Source organism: Siphateles boraxobius, unplaced genomic scaffold (assembly GCF_051911475.1).
Source record: "Siphateles boraxobius isolate OS27281-9 unplaced genomic scaffold, OSU_SipBor_1 42, whole genome shotgun sequence".
Lineage (NCBI taxonomy): Eukaryota > Metazoa > Chordata > Actinopteri > Cypriniformes > Leuciscidae > Siphateles > Siphateles boraxobius.
The window spans coordinates 429,316-449,294 of record NW_027509053.1 but is presented as its reverse complement, the minus strand read 5'-3'; the positions used below and the strand labels follow the sequence as shown (position 1 = coordinate 449,294).

At 42.5% G+C, this 19,979-nt stretch overlaps 4 non-coding genes across 4 annotated transcripts; all 4 read right to left on the bottom strand.

The window, feature by feature from the left end:
* Positions 1–355: 355 nt before the first annotated feature.
* Positions 356–436, bottom strand: trnas-aga (transfer RNA serine (anticodon AGA)). Its single transcript has one exon. It is a non-coding gene; the product is annotated as a tRNA-Ser (tRNA).
* Positions 437–558: 122 nt separating this feature from the next.
* On the bottom strand, positions 559–631 carry trnak-uuu (transfer RNA lysine (anticodon UUU)). The gene has a single exon. It is a non-coding gene; the product is annotated as a tRNA-Lys (tRNA).
* A 619-nt stretch (positions 632–1,250) lies between these two features.
* On the bottom strand, positions 1,251–1,332 carry trnas-aga (transfer RNA serine (anticodon AGA)). The gene has a single exon. It is a non-coding gene; the product is annotated as a tRNA-Ser (tRNA).
* Positions 1,333–15,029: 13,697 nt separating this feature from the next.
* trnam-cau (transfer RNA methionine (anticodon CAU)) lies at positions 15,030–15,103 on the bottom strand. The gene has a single exon. It is a non-coding gene; the product is annotated as a tRNA-Met (tRNA).
* Between the last annotated feature and the right edge of the window lie 4,876 nt (positions 15,104–19,979).

The window sequence follows — 19,979 nt, the reverse complement described above, 5'->3', positions numbered from 1 at the left end:
GGGCACGCGCCGTGCACAAAAAGAGAAGTCTGAAGGACGGGGTGAGGAGAGGTGGTGACATGGAGCTCAATTTCAATGGCACCCAGAAAATCTTGACGTGACCCGGATTCGAACCGGGGTTGCTGCGGCCACAACGCAGAGTACTAACCACTATACGATCACGGCAAGCTACCGGTCTACCTGACGTGTCCCTGAATACAAAGGGGCCTTGTCATCTTTAGCTTGTAGACAAAACTGTTTCTTACCAACATAACTCTTTTCAAGGGTAATCCTGTAACAGTGACTTTTTTTCCTTTTATAAAGTCAAAGCTAGGCCTCCAGAAGGTTAGAAACTAAAGCAGGCGCATGCTGTCAACGTAGTCGGCAGGATTCGAACCTGCGCGGGGAGACCCCAACGGATTTCTAGTCCATCGCCTTGGCACTCGGCCACGACTACAAGCTGGCTGAAAGGGGCATGTCGTTTGTGGATTGGTGCCTTGCAGCGTCGCTGCCCGAGGACAGTGTAGATCAGCAAGAACTCAACAACAAAACGTACCGCTCCACAAAAAGAGGCTCGTTCACCCGAACAGGGACTTGAACCCTGGACCCTCAGATTAAAAGTCTGATGCTCTACCGACTGAGCTATCCGAGCTCTTGCTCGAGACGCGTGCGTGCTGCGTCGGAACGCACAGCAAAATGAATCGTATTGGCGCAGAAAAAAAGAGTGTCCTCCAATGCATTGCGTTTCCTTCTTCGAAGATTCAGAATGGCCGTCAAAACGTCTGCTATGTCAAAATATATTGGCAAATTAGTGGGAATGCAGCCTATTAGACTGATGATAATAGTAATTAAAGGAAAATAATGCTAGGAAAAAGAACAAAAACTCACTGCTACTTGTCTGGAAAGCCTCTTCACACGCTTCAATGCTGTTGACTTGCGCGCTCTTATCGTTATTTTAAACTTGTGTCAAAGGCGCAGTTGTTTGTAGAAAATAGCAAGCCCGCGGCACTCTAGGTAACAGCCAGCGAGTGTACTGACACCTAGCGATTAAAAAATATACTAACCACTATACGAGCACGGCGAGCTACCGGTCTACCCGACGTGTCCCTGAATACAAAGGGGTCTTGTCATCTTTAGCTTGCAGACAAAACTGTTTCTTAACACCATAACTCTTTTCAAGGGTAATCCTGTAACAGTGACTTTTTTTCCTTTTATAAAGTTTAAGCTAGGCCTCCAGAAGTTTACAAACTAAAGCAGACACATGCTGTCAACGTAGTCGGCAGGATTCGAACCTGCGCGGGGAGACCCCAATGGATTTCTAGTACATCGCCTTAACCACTCGGCCACGACTACACGCTGGCTGAAAGGTGCATGTCGTTTGTGGATTGGTGCCTTGCAGCATCGCTGCCTGAGGCCAGTGTAGATCAGCAAGAACTCAACAACAAAACGTACCGCTCCACAAAAAGAGGCTCGTTTGGCCGAACAGGGACTTGAACCCTGGACCCTCAGATTAAAAGTCTGATGCTCTACCGACTGAGCTAAAGCTGGGGATCAATAGTCTGTTTGAGGAAGGGGAGAAGGAAAAAGAAGAGGAAGAAGGGGAAGAAAGAAAAAGAGAGAAAAGAGAAGGAAAAAAGAGAAAAAATGAAAGGAAAGGGAAAAGGTAAACCCACCTTTCACCCTTCTGTGTGATTTTTGGTAGATTGGTATTCATATTTTACAGAAAATTGCCTTTTTATATATTTCATGGGCAAATCACTGACGTGAACGGCGTCGGTTCGAGTCCCACCTCTGACAAGGTTGAAATCACCCAATATCTTTTCTATTATTTTCTTAATGAATGAACACATATGTATAGATTTCATGTGCTTTTTTGCCTTAACACATATTTTATAAAAACATATTTCTCCTTGTATGGATACATGTTAAAATGTATTTATTATATGAATATGTGGTTTCTTGTAATGTATTATTTATTTTATTATTTCACCATTGAATATAATAAATCTTTATTATCTTTTTTAAATTACTCTCTTTTCTAACTGAATTATATTTATTTTTTGAGTAAATTAATAAATGGAGCATTGACATCACGCTGACATTATGGATACATCAGAGGTGATTAATAAAAGATTGAAGTAAATTTTCAATTACAGTTTTTTTCAGTCGCTAACAAGCGTTTGTCCAACCAGTTGTCACATTTTCAAAACTCTAAACACAATTAGCACAGCATCAGTCTTTTGTGGCCATACCATGCACACATTTCATGTCGTTTTCACACAATATGCAGTCAGTGAACACATTTCCACAATGCTTACATTTTCTTAACAGACAATACCTCCCAACAAAATTATGGATTGTTTTTGTTGTATTTACAAATGTTAACACACACCATCCCACAATAGCAAAAACAATATTCCAAACCTTAGATACAGTATAAAAACCTCTGCTTCTGCAATGATATCAGTTCAAAAACAATATATCTCAGCTGATACAACAAACAATTGAATAATTGAGACACAGCTGATTTATGTTGGGTAAATTGGGCCAATCATAGCTGATTCCAGTCTGGCTAAGACTCAGTGGCAGGGGTTATTTTTTTCTATTACATTGACACTTATACAGTAAAATGAGGTCTTTGAGGAGTGATGTTTTTGGACACAGAAACAGAAAAAACACACTGTAATGTCTGGACGAGGAAGAGTAAGAGCAAGGGGCCCAGGGAGAAGAGCAGGCCCAGTGAGAGATGCAGTGAGAGGTGCAGGTGCAGTGAGAGATGCAGTGAGAGATGCACTAAGAGGTGCAGTGAGAGATGCAGGTGCAGTGAGAGATGCAGGTGCAGTGAGAGATGCAGTGAGAGGTGCAGTGAGAGATGGAGTGAGAGATGCATTGAGAGATGCAGGTGCAGTGAGAGTTGCAGTGAGAGTTGCAGTGAGAGGTGCAGTGAGAGATGCAGTGAGAGATGCAGTGAGAGGTGCAGTGAGAGATGCAGTGAGAGTTGCAGTGAGAGGTGCAGTGAGAGGTGCAGTGAGAGATGCAGTGAGAGGTACAGTGAGAGGTGCAGTGAGAGATGCAGTGAGAGTTGCAGTGAGAGATGCAGTGAGAGGTGCAGTGAGAGATGCAGGTGCAGTGAGAGAGGCAGTGAGAGGTGCAGTGAGAGATGCAGGTGCAGTGAGAGGTGCAGGAGCAGTGAGAGATGCAGTGAGAGGTGCAGGAGCAGTGAGAGATGCAGGAGCAGTGAGAGATGCAGTGAGAGATGCAGGTGCAGTGAGAGAGGCAGTGAGAGGTGCAGGAGCAGTGAGAGATGCAGGTGCAGTGAGAGATGCAGTGAGAGGTGCAGGAGCAGTGAGAGATGCAGGAGCAGTGAGAGATGCAGTGAGAGATGCAGGTGCAGTGAGAGAGGCAGTGAGAGATGCAGGTGCAGTGAGAGGTGCAGGAGCAGTGAGAGGTGCAGTGAGAGGTGCAGGTGCAGTGAGAGATGCAGTGAGAGATGCACTAAGAGGTGCAGTGAGAGATGCAGGTGCAGTGAGAGATGCAGGTGCAGTGAGAGATGCAGTGAGAGGTGCAGTGAGAGATGGAGTGAGAGATGCATTGAGAGATGCAGGTGCAGTGAGAGTTGCAGTGAGAGTTGCAGTGAGAGGTGCAGTGAGAGATGCAGTGAGAGATGCAGTGAGAGGTGCAGTGAGAGATGCAGTGAGAGTTGCAGTGAAAGGTGCAGTGAGAGGTGCAGTGAGAGATGCAGTGAGAGGTACAGTGAGAGGTGCAGTGAGAGATGCAGTGAGAGTTGCAGTGAGAGATGCAGTGAGAGGTGCAGTGAGAGATGCAGGTGCAGTGAGAGAGGCAGTGAGAGGTGCAGTGAGAGATGCAGGTGCAGTGAGAGGTGCAGGAGCAGTGAGAGATGCAGTGAGAGGTGCAGGAGCAGTGAGAGATGCAGGAGCAGTGAGAGATGCAGTGAGAGATGCAGGTGCAGTGAGAGAGGCAGTGAGAGGTGCAGGAGCAGTGAGAGATGCAGGTGCAGTGAGAGATGCAGTGAGAGGTGCAGGAGCAGTGAGAGATGCAGGAGCAGTGAGAGATGCAGTGAGAGATGCAGGTGCAGTGAGAGAGGCAGTGAGAGATGCAGGTGCAGTGAGAGGTGCAGGAGCAGTGAGAGGTGCAGTGAGAGGTGCAGGAGCAGTGAGAGAGGCAGTGGCCCTCATTTATCATTCTTGCGTAGAAACGGGCGTATATGTTGGCGTAAGATTATGCTTACACTCCTCTCACCGCCTGATTTATGAAGCTGTGCGTACCTTTGAAATCCAGGTGTACGCAATACCTGCCCTTGATAAATGCCGCGGCTGAAAACGATCGTCATTAGAATAACACGCCCCTATATATTCAAGTATCCGCCTCCCCCACACCCTCATTTTACACCATCGACACACGGAAGACGGCAAAGAGGAGACACTTCTCTGGAGATCGAGACCATCACCATCATGAAAAATTATTATTAAATCAAACAACAATATTGTTGATGATAAATTCAAAGTTAATTGTATTTTTTTTTTTCAAAACGCTATAAATCCATCCATTTTTTGTCTAAAAAAACAACAACAAAAACAACAAGAAGAGAACATGCAACATATAATCAGGGACTCATACTATAAATTAATATAAATTAAATAAGTGCAACTGCATGAAATAAATAAAAGCCAAACAAAATAAATAGTAAAATAAATTAAATAGTAAAAATAAAAAAAATATTTCCAATGTCACGTTCCAATATTGTCCACCACATAAAACAAATAATTTAAAAATAACACACAAATACAGTCCTTAAATACAACAATGTTAAAAATACATTCAAATCATTAAGTAACACATTTAGGCTAATAGTAATTCGTGCCGAACTTGAAAAAAGTAATGATAACAATATTCAGGCCTACTATTAGGCGTGTTGTAGCCATTAACTAAGTGCATTTAGTTTCATATTTGTTAAAAAAAAATAATGTTATTTTTTCCCCATCTATGTTGATTATGAAAAGTGAACATAGGCTAAGATAGGATGCGCAATATATCGGGAGACATGCTCAGACATGATTTTGGCCTCTTAATTAAGTTTTGTTTTGTAGAAAGCCTTTCTTTAAAGTGAATTTCGTTTTGTATAAATTGTAATCTTAATTTTAATATTTTTTTCATCAACCAATTGCCTGGATTTAATAAATAAGAAGCAAATAGCAGACAATATAATCATGAGTCATGACATGGAGGTGCGGGCGCGGTCCCTTGCATTGCACGTGAACTGGGGCGCATCTCATCACAAATTAACCGAAACTCAGTATATGCCTCACAGACATGAGAAATATATCTATAAAGAAAGCTTGAAATGTCTTTAAACGAAACAATTATAAACGAAAAGAAATAGGCTACTCTCTCTATAGGCGCGTTCACTATGGAGATGGTGATCATCAATTTTATCTTTGCAGACACAACACTAGTTTATTAATAGAAATAAAATACAAATTTATTTTTAAAAATGGTGTTTATCGCGTTTTGGAAAAGAGCTCCTCATATCTTTTAGTTTGTCAGTGCGTTTTGTGGTGTTAGGAATTGTTTTTCTGCGCATTTCCGCACTAACTCAAAACGTGCGTACATGTACACCACCTCCTGACCTGGCGTAGGATTTGAGCGTGCCGTACGCCAACGCCCATATTGATAAATATCAAAGTCACTGTGGTTTTGGGTGTACGCTGGAAATTTGGTGTATGCACTTTTGATAAATGAGGGCCAGTGAGAGGTGCAGGAGCAGTGAGAGATGCAGGTGCAGTGAGAGGTGTAGGAGCAGTGAGAGATGCAGTGAGAGGTGCAGGAGCAGTGAGAGATGCAGGAGCAGTGAGAGATGCAGTGAGAGGAGCAGGGCCAGGGAGAAGAGCAGGCCTAAATCATTTCAGTATACTCACCTTCGTGCCAGGATCAGTCGGAACTCCATTCTGTGTGCCAAATCCAGCTGGTCCAAGATGGTCTTGCTACTGGAAATGTAACCCATCTTACAACCAGCGGCACTGCACCAGAGGGTCTCCGTGATCATCAGGTAGTACCTATCGACATCCAAAACCTGGCGGGCTCACTTGTGGGCTCCATAACCTGTGAGCTGTTTTCCACACACAGGACAGCACAGCCTGACCTTCCAAAGGTGGTATGGCATCCACAAGACAAGCCGGTGTGTGAAAAAATGCTCTGGAGTGGGGGCCTTGTATCGATACGTTTTTATTTATTAATTACCCATATGACTATGGAGTTCCTTGAAATGTGCTATACATATGAGATATATAGGCCTATAATAATAATAATTATAATAATGTTTTGACTCAGGCTCACTGAATGATTACTGAATGACGAGAAACAATTCTATGAACAATAAAATGTTTTATTTTTTAACAATAAAATATAAAATTAAACTATGCACATAATAAAGAGTATATATATAACATGGAGAACAGTAGTAAACACACAAAAGTAGAAACAATACGAGTATTAAAAAAAAAAAAACATATAAAATAATTAAAATAAAAGTCCCTGAGTGGGGTCGAACCCCCAACCTAATAATAAATAACATATATAATAGTAATAAACACACAAAGATAAAAAACTTTATAAAACTATATACATAGTAGTGAGTATATATATATATATATATATATATATATATATATATATATACTCACTACTATGTATATAGTTTTATAAAGTTTTTTATCTTTGTGTGTTTATTACTGTGTTTATTACAGATGTGCTTTGTGGCAGTTTGTAAATATTTTGCTCTCCCTGGACCTGGGGTGGAGCAACAGCACGTACACTGGCAGGTGGGAGAGCCTCAGCAGCAATACCAAGAGGGTCAGGCAGATCGATCCCCTGAAGCAGAAGAGTCTGATCTTGCTTCTTAACCCTGCCGTTGTGCCACTGAACCAGAGTGGTCTGATTTACCTCCACCAGCTGGAGAGTAGTGTCCTGCATGATGGCACCATTAGACAGGATCAGCTGCCGGATCTTTCGGTAATCTTGTAAAATGAGAGACCAGCGACTCAGCGTCACCTTCTCTTTCTTCCTCGTACTTTGATGGATGCGACAGAGCCTGATGAAAATGGCCTCCACGAGACGACAGCAGTCTGGCCATTGGGCAGGTGAAGCTGTAGATGCCAACACACTCCGTTTCAGGCTGTCCACTCCAGGGTTGAAAACAGCCTTCTTTTTTGGAGACCTGAACCTCCCTGTTGTCAGCCTGTCCTGGTGTCTGGCAGCAAACTTCACTCGCTGCTTGTCATATTCAAGCAGGCTCTGCCACAAGCACACAATGTCATCAACCTGAAGAAGGATAGAAGTATAGAGGCATAGCAGAGTTAAAAGGAAACTGGTAATTTCGCATACATAGTTCAGTAACACTGTTTTTACAGTCACATTGTGTTTTGTGTGGTCTTTTCCAAGTTAACAAACATTCAAAATGTTTACATAACTGCTCCCTGCTCAGTGTTAACCCTGTGCTTGTCCTCAGCTCTACCAAATACTCAGCCAGTCTGTCCACCCGGTCCATTCCTGGAATGTTCTGGTCATCCACAGCCTAAAACAGTATCATTTTAAATGGTAAAGAAAAAAAGAGATCAGTGAAATTACATCTTAATGGTAGTATTAATCAGTTTGTCGAATTACAAATTAATTTGCTCGTGGCAAGTTCCTATTGTGAAATTTACATACCAAAAGCTCTTCAGGCACATGAGTGGGGGAACCTGGTGCATACTGGTCTATGGATGTAGTTGGCTGAGAGGAGAAGGCGGCAGCAGCTGGCTGGGAGAAGGCAGATTGGGATGAGGCAGCAGCAGACTGGGATGAGGCAGCAGCAGACTGGGATGAGGCAGCAGCAGACTGGGATAAAGGAGCAGCAGACAGGGATGAAGGAGCAGCAGACAGGGATGAAGGAGCAGCAGACAGGGATGAAGGAGCAGCAGACTGGGATGAAGGAGCAGCTGACTGGGATGAAGGAGCAGCAGACTGGGATGAGGCAGCAGCTGACTGGGATAAAGGAGCAGCAGACTGGGGTGAAGGAGCAGCAGACTTGGATGAGGCAGCAGCTGACTGGGTTGAAGGAGCAGCAGACTGGGATGAAGTAGCAGCAGACTGGGATGAAGGAGCAGCAGACTGGGATGAAGGAGCAGTAGACTGGGAAAAGGCAGACTGGGATGAGGCAGCAAAAGACTGGGAGAAGGCAAACTGGGATGAGGGAGCAGCAGACTGGGAGAAGGCAGACTGGGATGAGGCAGCAGCAGACTATGATGAGGCAGCAGAAGACTGAGATGAGGGATGAACAGGCTGAATTGTAGGTGGGTTATAGCTAGCTTCATCTTCAAGGAGGAAACTCAGTGTAGGGTCCTCATTGATGTCCTCCTCAAATCCCTCATCCTGCTCATCTACATTTACTTCCTCCAGCAGCTGGTCTGTCTGCTCATTGTCAGCATCTATTGACTGAAGTGGCTGCCCTGTCTGACTAAGTAGATAGTCTACTCCAATTAGCTCCCCTAAAAACAGAATGCAGTGTGTTAAACATATAGCCCTTGCATTAGCAAAGAACCATGTGCTGTAAAATGTACAGTGAGAGTCTTACCAGTGTACTGTGCAGGAGGTTGGAAGGTGGGGACAAGCTTCTCTCCAAAAACATTTAGGCTGTTGGTGTTGATGCTTTGCACCACCTGCCCTACGTAGGTGAGAAGAGGGGAGGATTTTGTGGAAATTGATGCTGCTGCCCGGTCTTGGTTCCACCTGTTCAGGCCTTCCAGGAGATACAACTGAAAATTCAGTGTTTTAGCAGTGGTTCCTGTAAAGAAGTGAACAATGAAAATCATGAAACTGGAATAATGAGTTCCTTCAGAAAATATAAAGTGATATTAGATGTTCTATTGTGTTGAATATATACTATACTGCAAACACAATGAGCCACAAACCTGGAATGAACCTGTTTAGGTGGCAGTGGAAAGATTCAAGTGAGGTCGAGCCCCTAGCACATCTGTACTTCATGAGAACTAATCCTCCCTTGGTGGTGGTGGTGCCCGTCACAGTGTAGAGAAACACACCTGGCGGATCCTGGATGCACTTAACATGCCTCATCTCAAACACGCCAGATGTGCTCTATCCTCACTGTGTCCAGCAAAGGAACCCCCATCATATCTCTCCCCTTATCCCCCTTCAGTTCCTGCAGAAGCCTGTCAAGGTAGCGGGTTGTGGACTCCACCCCACGAGTCCTCCGACGGCAATAGAGCGCCAGCTCTTTTTTGGTGATGCGTCGGTCCACAAGGTTATCTGTGATGACAGGCACACCTTCCTCCTGCAGTTGCTCTCTCTTTGCCCGCCGCAACAAAGCCACATCATCTGGGTCCCATTCAAAAATGCACGCAGAGAGACGTGACATGAAGACTGGGTATAGAGGATGAGCATCAGTGGTGCACCCCACTGCCAGCCGACGCATGAAGTGCCAGATGTCCAGCCTGATATTGAGGTCAGGCCATCCACCAAATCTGGCCTGTAGCTTGCTCTGCCCCTTCTCTAGCCACATGTACATGTACTTCACACACAGGAAGTAAGAGATGCCACAAAAAATAGATGGGCACTCACCAAGGATGTAAGAGTCGGACTAGCTGCAGAAGGAGGTCTGACTTCAGGAGACGGATTGGCTGAAGGAGGTCTGGCTGCAGGAGATAGACTGGCTGAAGGAGGTCTGGCTGCAGGAGACAGACTGGCTGAAGGAGGTCTGGCTGCAGGAGACAGACTGGCTGAAGGAGGTCTGGCTGCAGGAGACATACTGGCTGAAGGAGGTCTGGCTGCAGGAGACAGACTGGCTGAAGGAGGTCTGGCTGCAGAAGGAGGTCTGGCTGCAGAAGGAGGTCTGGCTACAGGAGACAGACTGGCTGAAGGAGGTCTGGCTGCAGAAGGAGGTCTGGCTGCAGAAGGAGGTCTGGCTGCAGGAGACAGACTGGCTGAAGGGGGTCTGGCTGCAGAAGGAGGTCTGCTGCAGAAGCAGGTCTGGGTGCAGGAGACGGACTGGTTGAAGGAGGTCTGGCTGCAGAAGGAGAAGCACTGGCTGCCGGTTGAATGCTTGAATGAGAAGGACTGGATGAAGGTGAAAGACTGGGTCTGGCTGAAGGAGGCGGACTGTGACTACCAGGCTATAAAGATACATATTGTACATTATCAACAAACATAATAAAGATGATGATGATGAAACATATTAAGGTCTTTTTAAATTACCTGAATCCGCCTTTGTACATTTAGGCTGGGTTTGGCTGCTGAACTAATGGATCCCCCAAATCGTGGCTTTGTAAACTAAAAGAAGGAGATTATTGAACAGATTGACATTCATGTAATATCATACATGCATTGGAAATTTGATGATATGAATTCCCTATTGAAGAATACACAAATAATCTTCCAGCCTACCAATAAAAGGCATTGGGAAATTCCGGAGATCATTGCTTGTGGAGGAGGTAATCTACTCAAATATTAAAATAATGCTTTACCATTGATAAGTTAAGTGCAGGCCGTGTAAAGGTCGGGGCTGAGGTAGAGGTTCGGACAGCGGTAGGACTGGATGCAGGTGGAGCACTTGTGGTCTGGTAAAAGAACAATCAAGAATGAGGAAAAACAGGTTGTATTCATCTTTCATTCGTGGTACATTTTACCGATCTAATTACGCACAGGCATGCCAAAATCTAACATTCACAGACATTTATACATTTAATCAGGACAATCCGTCCCTGTACACCAGCAAGAGTCTGAGAGTAGAAACAGCAAGGAGAAGCTGTATAAAAATAAATATAACACCCAATAAAAATAAAATCAATACTAACTGGTCTCTTTGGCAATTTTTAAAATCCAAATCATTTCTAAATGTTTTTGTTTGCTTGTGTTTTTATATCTGTAATGAGGTCATAAATAAAACCTGTGCTTCGTAATCTGTGGATACGTATATTTTGATATTTGGAGAAATACACACAGTGGCCACAAATTAATTATATTCACATTATATATATATATTTTATTTATTTACAATTATACACTAATTAATGGAGCCTAACTGCAAATCGCAGATGAAATTGTAATTGACTGTCTAATTCTAAGATGCAAACAAATATATATATATACATATATATATATATATATATATATATATATATATATATATATATATATATATATTGTTTGCAGCTTAGAATTAGATAGTCAATTAGATGGATATATTAATCCATGTAATTGATCCTAAATTAATCCTAACATAAATATTATTGATATAGGTAATGGTAATGGACTGCTGACACATCAACTTTGTTTGAGGTAAGATTTAAAAGCTTTATACAAAATACTTTTTTGAATAAATAAGCAAAAACCATAGCCTATCAGAAATTGTCTCTGCCTATTTAATCGTTGGAGGAGCTATGGGACTAGATATAGCCAACATTGTTATCCACGGTAAAAGGTGGTATCACTTTATCAAGCTTTATAAATAAAAAGCAAAATTTTTATTTTTATTTTCCAAACCCCTGTGCTGGCAAACCGCCGCAGACGGGACATCCACTCATCGTCCCCCATGGCCTTGTGTGACTTTTTAGACATCTCTGGAACATTTGAAACATGTTTAGTCTTTTTAGCTAAAACATAAATTACATTTACGTATTACTAACGCTTTACTACTTATTACTGTATTTGATACAGTACTACTATAATTAGGGATGCACCGATACCGATACCAGTATCGGTATCGGGCCCGATACCAAGCTCATGTACTTGTACTCGTACTCGTAAAAATACCCCGATACCAAAGACCGATACCTCACGTATATCCTTAGCTTATATTTCTTAATTCTTATGAGCACTCTTCCTGCAGTTATAGTGTTGCTAGATTTAATAGTACACTCTAATATTTCACTTTACACTTTCGGCTGTGATTACATTGTTACTCAGTGTTATGTTAAACATTTGTTCTGTGATTTCTTTGGCACTTTATGACAAATTTGATTGTCTTGTTGTCTGTGATTTCTTTAGAACTTTGACAACTTTGTGACAGGCAGGTAAAAATTACATTCATTATGTCCTTGGTTTTGCCCTTTGGAGGTTATTGGACACTGTGAAATTTGGGCTTTGAAAATTTGTGATAAGCACAATAAGAATGATTTATTTTTTTAAGTTTATTTAAGTTGTTGAAAATAAAGATGCTGATTTGTTCATTAGTCTCATTGTGTTGTTCTTAGAAAATTGCCACATAAAACGAGAAACCCCCCCAGTACAACAGGCATCGGTATCGGTATCGGCGAGTACCAGGAAAAAAATATCGGTACTCGTACTCGACCCTTAAAAAGTGGTATCGGTGCATCCCTAACTATAATTAAACACTAAACAATAACATACCAGAATCATGATCAATATTGACATTTTTAAACACACCTTAAAGAACACTGAAAGGTAAAAATCCACGAATATATTATTGTTAATGTAATTCATCATTGGAGACAATAACATGAGAAGTGCTGCAGTATACTACATCAACACTGATCATGACACTAATTTTAATTTAAATTGCATTTAAAATGCAAATTAAAATATGTTGTTGTTAATGTAGATTGTAGTTTATCAAAAAATAGTGTAATAGAAAAGTGCTGCAATATACTAGCTCATCAAGATATATAGATCATAACATTAAAAAGTACCTTAATGCAGCATAACATACGAGAAAAAGTTAGCAATATATGAAAAATATGTTGCTGATGTTAATGTAGTTCATCAACACATTAAGATGAAATGCTGAGGTTGCCAGCAGATCAAGATCGCGATAGATCATAACAATAAACACCTTAATGGGTCATAAAATACGAGAAGAAAATGAAATATGTATTATTGTATTGTTGTTAATGTAGTTTATCTTACTTGTTGACATTCGATGAATGAACGGCAATACTTCGGCGCGGGTATACCTGAGAATAAAAAAGAGCCCGTCTCTCCACGGCGCCTGAAAGATGAAGATTCGATGCGTGATTGGCCAAAGAATCCTCTCAAAGATGAAGCCAGAGAACGCCATTGGCTCAGCAAAGATGGAGATCCGAAACGTGATTGGCCAAGGAACTCTGAAAAAGATGAAGCCCGATAACGCCATTCGCCAAGCAAAGATGAAGATACGACGCGTGATTGGCCGAGGAACTCTGACAAAGATGAAGTCCGAGAACGCCATTCGCTCAACAATGATGGAGTGCTCGCGCTTGATTGGCTGTTGTGAAACAGCCGCACGGCTGTCAGGTAGCGTTCAGGTCGCAGTCTCCCCTGGTGGTGTGGGTTCGAATCCCACTTCTGACAAACCTAACCATTGGCTGCGGGCCCAAGCTAGAGTCTTTAACCCTCTGGCAAGTTTATCCAGAAATGCAGTAATGTTGACAAAGCACTGCAATTCAGTTCATGCTAGAATTAACCAAAAATTAAAGTAACACTGACCTGCAGTACATGACCTTTATAGTAACACTTTAGTGCAATGTATGGGATTCTATGGCACTTGGAATTTCAAGTCATGACATTTCAGAAAAAAATGGACATGTTGATTGAATCGGATTCAACTGAATTTCACGAAATGACATGTTGTGATGTTTACCGGAAGAAGATGCAGTAGAATTTCATGGCAAGGATTCTTGGAAATTTCTTGGAATGAAATGTCATGGGTTTGGGGGCATGGGGTGGAGTGTCATGACACAAGATTCAAGGAATGCAGTAGATGCAGTAGAATTTCATGGCAAGGATTCTTGGAAATTTCTTGGAATGAAATGTCATGGGTTTGGGGGCATGGGGTGGAGTGTCATGACACAAGATTCAAGGAATGTCATGTAAAACATTACATTGGCATTAACAAGACATGCCATTAGAATGAAGGAATGATATAAGCCTTAACAAAACATTGTAACAACACTGACACATATGACATGAATATGAGAGTAATACTATTACTGTATTTGTTCAACATTAGTCTTAAAAAAACACTGGATTTCAATTACATTGCATATGAAGAAATGGACAAAGGCATAAAAGGGAATACAGAAAGCAGCTCCTTTATTTACACGGACCCGTGTATCAAAAAGCACCATTCTGCCCCGTGTGAGGCTCGAACTCACAACCTTCAGATTATGAGACTGACGCGCTGCCTAACTGCGCCAACGTGACATGTGCTGTGACTCGGGTGAGCGTTGACCCCTAGATTCTAGATCATCTGCCATTCCGTGTAGGTGCAAAAATGCTGCTCACCACTGGCCGTCATGTCAGGATGGCCGAGCGGTCTAAGGCGCTGCGTTCAGGTCGCAGTCTCCCCTGGAGGCGTGGTTCGAATCCCACTTCTGACAAACCTAACCATTGGCTGCGGGCTCAAGCTAGAGTCTTTAACCCTCTGGCAAGTTTATCCAGAAATGCAGTAATGTTGACAAAGCACTGCAATTCAGTTCATGCTAGAATTAACCAAACATTAAAGTAACACTGACCTGCAGTACATGACCTTCATAGTAACACTTTAGTGCAATGTATGGGATTCTATGGCACTTGGAATTTCAAGTCATGACATTTCAGAAAAAATTAACATTTTGATTGAATCGGATTCAACTGAATTACACGAAATAACATGTGATGTTTACCGGAAGAAGATGCAGTAGATTTTCATGGCAAGGATTCTTGGAAATTTCTTGGAATGAAATGTCATGGGTTTGGAGGCATGGGGTGGAGTGTCATGACACAAGATTCAAGGAATGTCATGTAAAAAATTACATTAGCATTAACAAGACATGCCATTAGAATGAAAGAATGATATAAGCCTTAACAAAACATTGTAACAACACTGACACATATGACATGAATATGAGAGTAATACTATTACTGCATTTGTTCAACATTAGTCTTAAAAAAACACTGGATTTCAATTACAGTGCATATGAAGAAATGGACAAAGGCATAAAAGGGAATACAGAAAGCAGCTCCTTTATTTACACGGTCCCGTGTATCAAAAAGCACCATTCTGCCCCGTGTGAGGCTCGAACTCACGACCTTCAGATTATGAGACTGACGTGCTGCCTAACTGCGCCAACGAGGCATGTGCTCTGACTCGGGTGAGCGGTGAAGCCCTAGATTCTAGATCATCTGCCATTCCGTGTAAGTGCAAAAATGCTGCTCACCACTGGCCGTCATGTCAGGATGGCCGAGCGGTCTAAGGCGCTGCGTTCAAGCTGGGGAACAATAGTCCAACAAAGGTGGGGAAGAAGGGAAGAAAAGGGGAAGGAAGAAAAAGAGAGGGGGAAGAAGAGAAAGAAAAAACGAAGAAAAGAAAGGCTGAAATTTGATGTTCAAAGATATGCCTTCATTAGCATAGATCTTATGATACATTTTCCGGTTTCTTCGTGTGTGAAAATCACGCATTTATATCACACTGTTTTCTATTGCAGGTGTGCACCAAGACCGGGGTTCGAATCCAGCTAAAGACAACTTTTTGTAATATTTATTATTTGAATAAATAATCATTATTTTTGAATGCATACTGTTCCCGTTTTAATAAAATATACATATTTAATTTGTTTGTTGTGTTTTTTGATATTCTATCATGAAAAATAATGTTATTTGCATTATTATGCAATGAACAAAGATGCAAATCATTAATTAGTAACTTATATGCTGTAAAATGTTTCACAAGAATAACAAAATGTACAAATTATATTTTTTATATACAAATGTTATATTGTTGCAGTGTACTGATAAAATATTGTTATAATAAAGTAAAAGTAAATAAGCTAAATTTTTTAATGCATACTGAAATGCAATGCATACTTGTACTGGTGCTGCTCCCCTGGTTGTTCTGGCTCAGTCCGTAGACGTTTGGCTACCTGGAGAGGCTCATGAGCTTCAGGGAGGGGCTGAGGCAACTGAATGCCCTGAAGCAGCACAGACAGCTCCTGCTTTTTCTGTCTTTTTTTATACCACTGAATCAGGGTGTTCTGGTTAACCTCCACCAGCTGCATGGATGTTCCTCCCATCACCAAGCTGTTGCCCAGTACAAGCTGCCTTATCCTGCGATAGTCTTGCAGGATCAGAGACCATCTTGACAGGGCTCCCTTGCCTTTTCTTTTGGGGCTTGGGTGGACAGTGCAAAGTCTGATGAAGATGGTCTCCACCAGACGGCAACAGTCAGGCCACTGAGCAGGTGCGCTGCTTGCACCCAGTAAAGCACTGTATAGTACAAAGCAGAGAGCGCCATTCTTGACATTTTACAAAGCACCAAATAAATAAAGATGACTTGACTTGATGTGTATTTGCAGCTTACAAATGAATTTAGGCTGTACTTTTAAATGTAAAATATGTGGAAAGTCTGGATTTAAAGCACTGGATGTTAATTCATCATAATTATTCTAGTTAATTTGAAAGACATACAAAAGAGTATTATTTACCGTCTCTTCTTCATCCACATCCTGACCAGCATCCTCTGGCTCTGAGGGGAGAGTTGAAACAGATGTTTCAGAGGGAACAGGTGTGACAGCAGTCCCTGAGGGTCCAGGTGATGAAGGAGACTGTGTGAGGACAAGTTTGGGGTCAGGGATCAGTGAAGGGGATGTGGAGCCCAGTACAGGTGTGGCACTGCTGGTGACCAGGGTGGAAGAACCCAGTGTCAGTGTGGAAGAGGGTGGTGACAGAACAGCCTCCGGATCTGCTATTGTGTGATCCTCGCTGATGTCACAGAAGCCCTCATCTTCATCTCGCTCCTCCACACTGAGGTCCTCAATGAGCTCTGCTGTCTGCTCAGAGTCAGGATTCATGTCCTGCAGTGCCTGACCAGTCTGCTGGAACAGATACTGCACTCCAATGAGCTCACCTGAAATAAAAACAATAAACAAACGGAAATTAAATAGAATGTTGTGTATCATATTTGATACATTAGGCTTTTGTAGTAGCTCATATAGTGTGAGAATATAGAGCTCATTGTCAAGGAGAAAAAAAACAAAACAGTTTTATTTAGAGGCCCAACACGTTTAATTATGTGGGCAAAACATGAAATGAAATGCAATACAATGATGATTGAGAGAAAAGTCTGATGATCATTTTGATATTTACATGTAACATGATTTTCTAATCAAGTGAACCCAAGCTGCTTCAGTCTAGTAACTAGTCATTAAATATTAGTAACAATATAAAAGTTATTCTTACAATTACTTTATAAAATCAGTAAAGGTTTCACAATGAAAAGAAATGTGAAGCACGAGCTGAAGGTGGACACTTTTACAATTATACTAAAAGACTATAATCAATCAGACGACAGAGGCCAGGTTTCCTAAAAATTTTTGATCATGTTGATCATTTAGAGTCCTTTAGAAACTTGCATATCAATTATGATACAATCGACTCTATAGGGTTAAATCTGACATATAGACGGAGGTTACACAGAAATTGCAAGTTGATAAAATAAAAAATATATAAAATAATTCTCACCGGTGTAACATGCAGGGGGACAAAACGTGGGGACCACTTTCCTGCCAAACAGCTTTTCATAATTGCCGTTTACACAGTGAACAAGTTCTCCTGTGTAGCTGCGCAAAGCTGATGGCTCCGATGACAGGGAAGCAGCCTCCCGGTCCTGGTTCCACCGGTGTAGACCCTCCAGCAGATAAATCTGAAAGTTCAGACTGTTTGCACTGGTCCCTGTAAATAGACACAACAGTGTTTAGGAGGTGTTAAAGGAACACACAAAAACACTTAATGCTCTTTCTTTACACATGCACAGTGTGTGTGACAAAGACAATACCTGGGATGAAACGGTTCAGGTGTAAATGAAAGGACTCGAGAGAAGTGGAGCCTCTGGCACATCTGTAGGTCTTCAGAAGCACGCCTCCCTTGTTTAGGCTCCCTGTCTCTGTATAGAGCACAACACCAGGGGGGTCTTGAATGCATTTCACATGCTTCTTCTGGACATTCCAGATGTGCTCCATCCTTTCTCGGTCCAGGAGAGGAACACCCAGGGAGTCTTTGCCCTTGCTGCTCAGGAGCTCTGTAAGCAGCCGCTCAAGGAGAAGGATGGTAGTCTCCTCTCCACAGGTCCTCCTCCGGCAATGGAGTGCCAGCTCATTCCTGGTAAGATGCTTGTTGACATCTTCATCTGTCAGCCCAGGCCAACCCTGGGATATCAAGAGCTCTCTCTTTGCTTTGCGAAGCATAGAAACATCAGACGCATCCCACTCAAAAATGCACGCTGACAGCCGTGACATGAAGATGGGATACAGCTGATGGGCATCAGTTGTACACCCCATGGCAATCCTGCGCATAAAATGCCAGATGTCCAACCGAATCATGAGATCAGGCCACCCTCTGAATCTGGTTTTCAGCTTGGTCTCACCAACATCAGTGCAGCAGCCACAGTCCACGTACAAAACAGCAGGTGGATCCACACTAGCCTGCTGGTACCTTTTCACCAGACCATCGACCATCATGTCCAGTCCTGCTCCTTCCTGTGCTGTCAGCACACTCATGAGCACCTGACCAAACTCATTGCCAACAGAGGTAAGCCAGAGTCCCGTTCCCCTTGCCGTCCCAGCCAGCTTCTTAGTGATCTGCAGTAGATGACAGGAAGCATGCAATGCAATGAAACATCACACCATCTAGAATATGATACTCATGCTCTGATAATGATATAACAGTAAACACCATAAATTAACAAAAATCCCCTGCTAACCTTTTTAGTAGAATCCATCTTCAAGACTGAACCATACGTAGATGTTATCCTTGCATGGATTTCATCCAGCCTTGTCAGGATGTCTTGGCTGTACACGGTGAGCAGCCACTTGCAGCTTGGGACCACTGTAGGCTCTGGGGGTTCCTGGAATTGTATTTGCAACACCCCGGGTCGTTTGAGGAAGTCCACACATTGGGTGGTGTACCGGGCCATACGCTGGAGCCACTCCTCACTGTGGTTCTCACGCAGTTGTTTGATGACTGTTGCCTAGGCCACGCTCACGCAGGAGCCGAATGACTCTCATATCACAGGCATACCTTAGGAAAAGCAAAATCCACACATTCATATATTTTACGTAATTGATTTGTAAAGTATTTGCAAACATATGTGATGATGGGCTATCAACTGGATGTGGAATTAAAGTGTACTTACTTCCGCGTGAGGATGACCCGAAATTCAGATCGATGGCCCAGATCCAGCTGTTGCAGGACAGTCTGACTCCAGGACACATGCGATGCTTTACACTTGGTACAGATGAGGGTTTCTGTGACCATGTTGTACATCCTATCGATGTCCAGAACCTGCCGTGCCCTTTTGTGCAGACCGCCTCCAGTCAGCTGATGCTGCCCGCAGGCAGAATTGGGACAGAGAGCCTTGATCTTCCACAGCTTGTACGGCATCCACAGCAACAGAGCATGACAAAAAAATCTGTCTGGAGCTGGAGCCTGGTTGTAAATAAGTGCTGGCTGTGGTGGGTAATACCAGAGCTGTAGGTTGTCTCGAAGCTCTGGTTTTCCCTTGGGCCCCATTTTAAAAAGCCTGCTGGCAATCCACCTGTGATCCTCTGGTGGCAAAGTGTCCGACCACAAACGATGCAGTCGAACTGCAGATGCATCTTGCAGTAATGCCCCCGAAGGAGTAGTCTGTGAAGGAAAAAGACAAAACATTTAGTCTAGCAGGTCATTTATTTAATTACCGCTTTATCTATCCAAGACTACCCTCATATAAAATAGAAAATATTGGATGTCAAATACGTACTTAAGGTTATAGAATAAAATGTATACATTTGTTCCAATAGTTTTCAGAATTGTGTCAGCTGCTAGCACTAATTTGTGTGACTCTACTGAGTTGTGACAGTTAATATGCAAATTCAATTATTTTGGACCAATACAATTTGAAATTACTTACCGAGACAACATGCAATGAAATATAATATATGTTGCATATATAACAAGAGAAAGAAACAGTCATAACTGTC